Below are 10,843 nucleotides of genomic sequence, written 5' to 3'. Positions count from 1 at the left end.
CATATAATTTTTGTCCCCTCAAACATAGGTTAGGTGGAGCAGTGCAATTCTTGTAATCTTCTAGAATATGGTGAAGCTGGCCGTGTAAAAGCCCCAAGGAGAGGCTATGAGTTACATTTCTCACCCATTCCCCTCAGATGATTTGCTCAGGAGAAGCCAGCTAGCTCGATGGAGAGACGCACACAGGGAGTAACCCGCTTCCTGCATGCATGGGAGAAGGTGTATCTCCCAGTCAAGCCTTCAGGGGCAGTCAGGTCCTGGCTTTCAGGTTTTCTAGCTGATACCCTGGGGATTTGTCTAAAATTATGACATAAAGATCTTCTCTTAAGTGTGTCAGCCATAGGGCAATTTGTTCCATAATAAAAGAGAACTATTCCAGGTATCTGTCTTAAGACTAAGTTAATTAGAAGTAGAGTTGAAGTGGGGACCTTTTATTCCTTAATAGAGGACCTTCACATATAAGAGCTTCAGTCACTTATTCATCCATCCACCCATCTATCCATCTACCCATCAATCCACATATCCATCCATCCATCCATCCATCCATCTATCCATCCATCCATCCATCCAACAATTCTCTATAAGTTCTACAAGAACAAGAACTGTGCTGCCCCCTCCTCCTCTTCCATTCTTGTCTTCTCAGTTTTTGAGCCAAGGCTTGGCCAGCAGTTGAAGCTAGCTCTGCCTCTGCCTGCTTACTGCTGGGATCACAGACATATCTGTCCACACCTGATTTGACTTCTTTGTTTTTATGTCTTCAACACCAAACACACAAGCAGCACCCGATATGTAACTGTTCAATAGACAATTAATTAGTTGTTCCTTTCAGGAAGTTCTCAGAATCAGGGCATTAGACCAGGACGTCAGCAAATCAAAGACTGCTATAGTAGAGATAGGTACCATAGTTAGGGAGGTGGAGTCAGAAAAGGTCTGTTGTCTGAACTGAGAGTGTTTTAAAATGTGAAGCAGGATCTCACTATGTAATCTAGGCTGAGTTCAAACTCATGGAAATCTTCTCTCAGCCTCCCAGGTGCCACTACACCTAGCTTTGAGTTTCAAAGTTATGAAGGATAGACAGTTGTCTAGGAAGTGGAGGCAGGGAACACATCATGAGCATATGTGTCACATTTGGAGTCTGACTGAGGTCTGGATGTCTGAAACCCTAACTTAGAATCTTTTCTGTGCAGGGAGGAGGACTATTGAGAAGGACACACACAGGACAGTGACGTCACCTGGCCTCAGGAGCAGTCGGAACAACCCTGTTGGTACTAAGTCTTCCTTAAGGGGATGCAGTCTGTCTTTAGTGGAGGGGGTCTCACTCCATCTGCCAGTCATTTTTCTCCAGCTTGCCTTTTTTTCCCCCCTCATTGTCTTGCTTTGCTCACCCTTCAGTTCATTTTCTATGGTCTGGTTAACACAGGTCACCCCTCACTACTCAGCGAAAGAATCACTTCTTTTATGATCCGTGTCTATGATCAGCCTTCCTGCTGGCCCACTTGACTCTGGCCCCATCCTTCCTTTCATCCCATCAGGCTGGGTACCTCCTACTGATAAACTCATTCTCTTGGGCTTTCTCAGTTCTTTCCCAGAGAGAGAACCTGATCCCTCAGTTCTCTCAGAGGACTGATCTTGACTACTTGTAAGTTGTTAGTCAGCAACTGTTGGGGGTGCAGAGGTCCTGGTGCCCACAGATCAGCACCAAGGGAACCTGGAATGTTAAACACACAGACTTGTTCCTTCAAAGGAAGGGATACATAGTTTGTTCTCCATCCAGAAGGCCGGGAGTGGATGTGGTTAATAGCCAGGTGACATCTCTACTATCGGTACAGCCAAGACCACACTAGATCCTTCCCTAAACCTTTATCGTGAGCTTGTTAATCTATAGAACTTATCGTTATAGAAGATGTCAACATGTATTTTATAAAGATTTTCAGTGTAGCCATGTCTTAAACCTTATTGTGCACACAGGATAGAGTTAATTATCATCAGCAAAGTTTTCACCAAATTACGCTATGCATAAATATGCCTAAAATAAACTACTTGGGGTCATATTCTCAAAGTTTGAACCAACAACAGCTACTGAGTTGTGTTGAACTGAGCTACCTTCTTGCTTTCCTCCAATAGTTAGTTATCCTGCTGACTGTGGTAGTTGCAGAGACCCTCACCCCACAAGCAACCTAAAAGTTTGGGTGCTCTTGGAACAAGCTTGATCCAAGCAGTTGTGGCAGGAGTGTGAGTTCAGAAAGAACTCATGGAACTGCCTCTTTAACACAGCTCAGTGGCAGGGCAAGGTCCCTGAGGGTCTGGGGGAGATGTCTTGGTTCACTTTGTGCAGCTCAGGTAGCGTGTCACAGACAAGGAAATTTGGAGACAGTAGAAGTCTACTTGGACCAGGCTTTGGGAGACTTGAAAGTCTAAGGCTGAGGGGATGCATTTGATGAAGATTTTTATGTTGTGCCATAACATAGCAGAAAGAAACAAGTGACGTGTGTGTGTGTGTGTGTGTGTGTGTGTGTGTGTGTGTGTGTGTGAGAGAGAGAGAGAGAGAGAGAGAGAGAGAGAGAGAACTGAACTCCATGTGTTATTGGATTTACTCCTGGGATAACTAACTTGCTCCTGTGACAATGGCATTAATCCATTCATGTGCCATCAAGAGCTAATCACCTCTTATCACAATACGACACTGTCATATATTAGAGATCAACTTTCAGGCATACAGACTTGGGGGGAAATGTTCAAACTGTATCAGACAACAAATGGCAGCTCGAAGTTTTGGGGGTTTGTAGCAGGCAGCTTTGGGTGACCACATCACCTCTCGTCTACCTCTGATACCAGCTGCTGCCGTGTTGTTTGGTACCTTAGTAACCAAGAGGTTCCACGCCAAGCACATCCCGTCTGCTGCCTCTTAGTATCAACAACGCCACAGGAAATGCTCATTTTGGGGAGAGGAGGTTGATCAACATATCCCAGGGCAAGCTCATTCAGGGAAGAGACTGAAACTGGTAGGTGAATGTTTGGCAACCTGCCTTCTAGGTGGGCAGTTTGAGAAATGTCTCACAAGCTTCTCACAGACTCGGTCCCTCCATCGTCTCCACTGCATTTTCTCTTGGTCTCTTCCTGTCCCCTGCCCCTTCATTCCGGATAACCTCATAAACAGTGTTGCATTAGGGTCCCAAGCTTAGGCTCTTTGTAGGGAAAGCCAACTGAGGTTTATCGTGGAGGCAATAAGGAGCACTTGCAGTGTGTTCCCTTTCTCTGATAGTATCCCACGATAAGCTCCATGCACTCCTCCGGGCAGAGAGGACAGAAGGATAGCAGGTCACAGTCCTCCAACTTAAGGAGCTTACAGCCTCCCCCTCTCTGGTAAGCGTTCCTGGTGTTTGTATTTCTGTTATCTCCTCTGGCCCTCTCAGCAACCTTTGCAGAGAACCAGTGCAAACATCATTATCCTCATCTTACAGGAAAAGCAAGAGGAGACAGCGGCGGTCAACACGGTTTACAAGGTCACACAGTTAGCCAGTGGCCTTCCAAGCAATTAAAATGTTAAGCCAAGTATATGAATTATCTTAGCTACTCTGAGAAAGTAATGTTAAAAGCAACACATTTGCAATAATTGAATTATCCGCTTGCCTTCATTATTTTTTTTTTCTTTGCGTTCTCTGTTTCTCCTTAACTTTCCAAATATTGTACTGGCTTTTAATCAGTGCTATATAATTTCTTCTGAGAAACTAGGTCAATGTACAACGTGTTAACACAGCTTTGCTTTTGCAGTTTAAACAAAATTTTAGTAAAATTTCATCTCACCAGGAGGAAAGGAAAAATAAAACCTTTGAGTGCGACTGGGTAATTTGAAGCAGACTGCCAGGATTAAATGTGCATCTTAGATGACCAGACTGGTGGAGGGCTGTGAGGAGGAAGCCTGGAAGGGCCAGAATCCACCTTCTCTCTGTAGGTGGTTCTAACCCTTTCCTTGGCTTTAAATAACATCTTTATGGTGGTGACTCACACATTTCCATTTCCAAAGCCAACTTCTCTGCTGAACTCCTGACTGGCATATTCAGCCTGTAATTGACATCTCGTCTACAGAATGTCTCTTGGACATCACAAATTCAGAGGGAAACTCTTGATTTCCACCACAGCTACCCCCCATTTCAAACATTTTTACCCAGTGTTTTCTGTCTTGGTGAGTGGCACACCACACCAAGCTGTTCAAGCTACATAAACTTGAAAGCTGTCCTTGCTGCCTTTCTCTCTCACCACCAGATTCTATCCCTTTACCAAGTCCAAGACCTTGTGTCTCAAATCTGCTCCCAACCCACAATCCTGGCCACCTCACCAATGAAGAAGCTACTACAAACTCTTGTCTGGGCTACAGCTGTCTCCTCCCAATGGTCTCTTCTTCCTCCTTTCACCCTTGATTCCTGTGGAGAAGAGGGAAATTTTTCTTCCATTGTCTTGAGTATCCTTATTAGAGGTACCACTGGGTGAACAGCCCTGGCTGTGCTTGGTGATCTGAGCAGTGAGACTAGGACGTGGCTCATCTACTTGACTTTTGTCTCAGTTTAGACACTAAAGTATTTTAGAAAGAGTAATCCATACTACACCGGTGTTTTAAGAGCAAGAGAACCTGCCATTATTACCAGGTGGCCTACTTAGCCTCTCTGTTCCTGTGATAAAACACTGACTAAAAGCAACTTGGGGCAGGAAAGAGTTTATTTGGTTTACAGATTACAGTCCATCATAGAGGGAAGCCAGGGCAGGAGCCCAAGGCAGGAACCTGGAGGCAGGAACTGAAGCAGGGACCACAGAGGAGCACTGTTTACTAGCTTGTTCTCTGTGGCTTGCTTGGCTTGCTTTCTTATGGGATTCAACACCACTTGCCTAGGAGTGACACCTCCTACAGTGGGCTGGGCCCTCCCTTACTAATCATACACCAAGAAGATTCCCCCAGGAACTTGCCTACATCCCAATCTGATGGAGGCAATTCCTTAATTGTGGTTTCTTCTTAAGTGACTCTAGTTTGTATCAAGTTGACGAAAACTAACCAGTGCACCAAGAAAGAGTCTGTTTTTTCCCCTCACTGAATGACTGGGCCACTCTTAGGGAGTTTTGTATTTGATAAGTTTTAGTTGGGTCCTAGACTCTATGGTGGTGGTGGTGGTGGTGGAGGAGGTGTGTGTGTGTGTGTGTTTAGGTGAGAGAGGACAACTTAAGAGTCAGTTCTCTTTTTACCTCTTGGCTGGAACTCACATCATTAGGCTTGACAGCAAGCACCCTTACTTGTTTAGCTGTCTCTCAGACTCCAAGACATCCCCCGTAGGCTCATATATTTGAAGACGTGTTCACTAGATGGTGTGCTGTTTTGGGGAGGCTGTGGAGTCTTTTGGAAGTAAGGCAGACATAGGGCTTCAAGGGTGAGGCTAAAGGGTCACAGTATGACAATTCCAGCCCATACTCTCTGTTTTCTGAATGCCTGCTAAATGTAACGAGCTGTTTCTGTTGCTGCCACAGCCACAAGCCACTATGCTACTGTGTCTTCTCTGCCATGATAGACTGTCATCCCTAAAGAGTGAGCCAGACAGAATACTCCCTATTCCCTGGAGTTGCTTCTGTTTGGTATTTTTGTCTCAAGGAGAAAGACAATGACTAGTCGCTATCAGGATCTCAGGATCGGTCAGACCAGTAGGTCTTTTCTTGATGGTGCTGTTTATTTGACTAGATTGATAAAAATGGGCAACCCAGAAGCTAGCAGAGATTGAAAGGGGTGACATGGAAAGTTGGGGGAAGAGAGGACCGAACTGGGAGTTGGGTTCACAGGTTCTCCAGTTAGATCTGGAAGTCAGAAAAAAAGGTGTCTAATGTGAGCTTAGCAGGAGTGAGAGCCTTTGAGAAACTTGGAATGGAGGCTGACAGGAAAATAAATAAAATAACTTTCGGTTGGGGCTGCTGGTATGCTCAGTTGGTATCGTGTCTGTCTAGCGTGCAGGGAGCCTTGGGTGTACTCCCCAGTGTTGTGTCTACTAGATGTGGTGGTACACAACTGTAATCCCACAACTCTACAGGTGGAGGCAGATGAACTAGGAGTTCACTATCATTCTCAGCTATATAGCAAGTTTCCAAGGTCAAAACCAGCTTGGGATTCATAAGACACACACACACAGTCTCAAAAACAACAAAAAAAATTTCAGTGTTTGTGATTACCTGTGGGAGTAATAGGTGATTATATAATGTAATTTTCACAAATTTGGAAGCACCCAAAATCTTATCAAAGTAGGATTGAAATGTGATGGTAATTCAGAGTCTAACCTAGTGGTTAGGTTCCAATTGGTGCAGCTGCTTAGGGAGAACGTGTGATCCTGAACAGAACTGGTCCAGCCTGGTCTGGATGAAAGGCCTTAAGTTTGGGCTTCAAAAAGACACTGAGGCAGATTTTGTGCTTTGGGGTAAGAGACTTATTAGAAGAGTTTTTAACTCCATCGACAGATAGGCAGGCAGGCAGGCAGGCAGGCGACAGACAACCACATGATGGAGGCTATGGGGAAGTTCAGGCCTCTGTGGCAGGCTGGAGGTCCCTTTGCAGAGGAAGGGAAGACACTCTGTGCTACATCCTTAGCTATATTTTCAATAAGTGGTCCATAACACATGCTTGTTGTGCCTCTGAATCAGTTATGAGAGTGGGCAACTGAGCAACTACAAAAGTAAGTTACTGTAGTCCTGAAAACCAAATTGCTGCAGTTTCAGTTGTTCTAGTTCCACCAAAAATGGAGGAGCCTCACAAAAATGGTATGGCCTGGGCTAACACCAAATACAGGTGCCCATTCCTTTGTAGTTTCTGCACACAGCAAAACACACCAGACTCTTCTGTACCCAAGCATCCCATTTACTCCCTATTATCTTTCGGAGTCCTTCCACCCCTTGCTTCTTGCCTGTATCATACAGTTGATATAGTGAATATATGAACCAGTGACAGCCACTTGTCACCATTATCAAGCGTGCTGGGCTGTATATAACTGTCTGTACCACACTTGAATATGTCAAACAGCACGTGCAGCAGGTATCCAGGCCTGGGCACTGATCTGTCCTGGATTCTAACACTCAGTGTGTATTAGTCAGGGTTTTCTAGAGGAAACAAACTGATGGAATTTTAGAAGAGATATTTTAAAAGAGGATTATTGATATCGAATGGAGACATATTAAAAAAGGAGTTATTGATTGGATTACATGATGTGGTCTGAATAGTTTAGTACTGGCTATCTTTACACTAGGTAGGCTGAGAACCTGGTCACTACTTAAGTCAATGAGGCTGATGCTTCGGTAGTCCCAACCTGGTGCTGAAGGCCTGGAGGCGTGCTGGAGAGTCCTTGGTCTTCAGTCCATGTTGGAATTCCAAAGTGGATACTGTTGGGAGCAAAGGAACATAGGACATAGCCGGAGCATCAGAGTAAATGAACCAGCAGCCAGACACAAAGGCAAGCAGACAAAAGCAGTGCTTCCCCTGGGCCTCCTGCTGTCGTAGCTGCCATGCTTAGAATGGGTCTTTTTACCTCAAATATTGTGACCAAGAAATGTCTGTGCCCTGCAGCCTATCTTTTAGTTGCCCCCAGAGCCAATCAAGTTGACAACTGAGATCAACGCTTTATGTGATGAGAATTTGTCAGCTCCATTATAACCTAATGGGCCCATCATCATGTATATATTCCTCATTGACCACAGCCTCATCGTTAGCTGACTAATGAGGTGGCTGCAAGAAGGAGAGTCGGGGCAGATCTTCATGCTCAGGTATTTGCGAGTCCTCCTTCGAGAATAGAGGCCTTGGATTTTTCACTGTGACCCACTGAAGAACAACAAAACCTTGAAACCTTTCAATCACCCCAAATTTCAGAGGTGAAAAAGAAAGTCCCATGCTACTTGAATTATCACCACATTAATCCAGTTGTAAAGAGGGAGATATACACATATGCATTCCTAGGGCAGGCTGATCCTTATTTGAAACATAACGGTTTCAAAGTCTAGTCATTAACAAATTATAGGCCCCAAGGATCACGATACAAAACAACCATAACAAATTAAACTGAAAATTATAAAGGTAAATAAACATAAAACCAAATTCACAGTGATTTACAGTGAATGCAGATTTTAATTGAAGGCCAATGCCATTAACCTACCAAAGCTCACAGTTGATTCCGAACTGCACTGTTGGAAGCACTGACAATAATATGCCATTACCCCAAACTGTAGGAGTCCCAGCTATCTGTGAGCCTGCACACAGGGAGAGTGCCCCTCACCGCCAGCTGTGGCACTTAGCAGAATACCAAATTAGAGTTCTTAGGGGACTCTGACAATAATTATTTTCCTTTCAGTATTCTAACTTTTAGTAACCCTAGTGATGATTTAGCCAGTTACATAAAAATAGTTTTTCTCGCATCTAAAGTGCATGGCACAAATGTAGAAGGTCATTGCATACAGAATGCTCACACACACACTTGCATTTAGGGAGGTGGGAGACTGCAGGGAGCTGTGATCCCCACTGTGGGACTCTGCTCTGGAAAAGGCTCATGAATGCGTGTTAGAATCAGATAGCTCATCTTTCTTGCCCTCTAGTTTTCAAATGTTCGGATGGCTTTGAGCCACGTGTCCACTCTGAGACATCATCCGTGGGGCTGAAGGGGCCTCTGTTTGTCGGATGGCTCTGTGGGTGAGGAGAGCAATTCCTGGAAACCGAGGATTGTATCCACTAAAATAGCAGCACAAGTTGTATCAAGGTCATAACACTGATGCCTTGGAAATCCACAGAGAATTGGGATCTCTGGTTTTTCTCTAGCCTTGGGGTAGCTGGTAGCAAAATCTTGATTCAGTTCACAACAAGACAACAAGCTAAGCAACACCTGTGGGATGAAGCCAGTCTTGCTGCATAGAAATGCTTGCTCCCCCTGCCTTTTGAGCTTACCCCTCACTCATACTGACTTGTCCACTCCTTCTGAATCACGTGCCAGAGTCCAGGGTTTCTGGAGTCTCTGGGCTCCATCTTGGGTCACTAGTCCTGGTCATTTCTGAAGCTGGCAGCTAAAGGGATTTGTGATCTGGTCTCTCTCAGCTTAGCCAGGTCCCCACATTATCCCCTGGCAGACTTCAGTGTCTCTGGCTGGGTGGGTGTGGGCATCTCTAAGAAAGCTGACTAGACATTCCTGCTTGGCAGGCTGTGTGGCTCTCCCTTCCTTCCAGGCTTTGCCACATCAAGTCTCAATGGCCTTAGTACTTTCCATATTCTGATTATTTCAGAAGCTTAATCCTACAGTATGTGGGATGGGAGTGTGTGTGTGTGTGTGTGTGTGATATGTCATTTGATGTCTCATACATGGCTGTATGTGATATGTGTAGAAATGGTATATGTGTAGTGTATATATCATGCTGATACGTGTGCAGTTTATGACATGTTTGTTTGGTATGGTATGTCCATGAGTGGTGTATGGTATGTATGTGACATATGTGATATAAGGTATCAGAGATGTGTGGTGTATGTGCTACGTGTATATGATGGTATGTATCTATGTTAGGTTATGATATATGGGCTGTATTTACTACATTATATATACATATGGAATGTGTAGTATATGTGTATTATTGTGTGTGTATACGGTATACCATGTGGTATGTGTTTTCTGTGTGTGATGTGTATGATGGGTGTTTTCCTGGCCCCCTCTCTTTCTCACTTCACTTTCCTACCACTCCTCAGGGTGGGAAGGAAAGGCTTTCCTTGTACCCTCCTTCTTAGTCTCATTATGTTTCCACTGCTGTGATCAAACACTCTGACAAAAGTAACTTAAGGGAGAAAGGGCTTCTGCTGATTCACGGTTCTAGGACATGGTGGGGAAATCCCGGCAGCTGGTGGAACTGCACTGGGGACTGACACCTGCTTGTGCTCAGTTTACCTTTCCCACCCCAGGGACCGGTGCCACACTCACAGCTCATGGGTCTTCCCTGCATTTAACCTATAGTCTAGATCTCGTCAACCTGGTAGTTCAATTATCATAGCATCTACTGTAGGCTTAGCTTTCTCACTGTACTGGTGCTTGGAGAGCTGCTGCTTGATACACTAAGGGGCAAGGAAAAGGAATTCTGGGCACGGTGGCCTGTATTTATGGAATATTTATTATGTTCTTAACACTCTTTTTTTAAATGTCACAGCACTGGCATCTAAAGGAAGTGTTTGTTGATTGCATACTTTATATGGGGTAGCTGGTTTTTTATTTGTTTGTTTTAGTTTTTGAGTCAGTGTTTATCTGTGTAGCCCTGGCTGTCCTGGAACTCACTCTGTAGACCAAGCTGGCCTCAAACTTAGAAATCTGCCTGCCTCTGCCTCCCAAGTGCTGGGATTAAAGGCGTGCGCCACCACGGCCTGGCTTGTTTGTTTGTTTTTAAAACAACCCCCTGGGCTAGGTACTCCTGCTTCTCCCATTTCATAGATGAGGAGACTGAGTCTTAGAGAAACTTGGTAATTTGCCTAAAATCACACACTGGCAAGTGGCAGACACAGACAGGGTCCAGATTCTGTGCCTCTCAGCCTGTCCTTTCAGCCATCTCAATTTTCCGTCTCTCGGGGTAATAGACAGGATTCAAAGATTACTGCCTTGCACCAAAATCTCATTTTAAATGTCAATAGCAGAATATTAACTTCTTATTTCTTTTTGCATCATTCTGTAACAATTTAATCTTTCCCCAGACAGATGGATACTTGGGACCAAGCATGGAAAAAAGGTCAGATCCACTGGAAGGGAAGAGAGAAAATCACATTAATCATTTTTCCAAATATTGCTCTCTTTATAGTAATAATAATAACAATAAA

Source organism: Mus caroli, chromosome 3, assembly GCF_900094665.2.
Source record: "Mus caroli chromosome 3, CAROLI_EIJ_v1.1, whole genome shotgun sequence".
Lineage (NCBI taxonomy): Eukaryota > Metazoa > Chordata > Mammalia > Rodentia > Muridae > Mus > Mus caroli.
The sequence above is the reverse complement of the archived record's forward strand: the minus strand, read 5'-3'. Positions refer to the sequence as shown.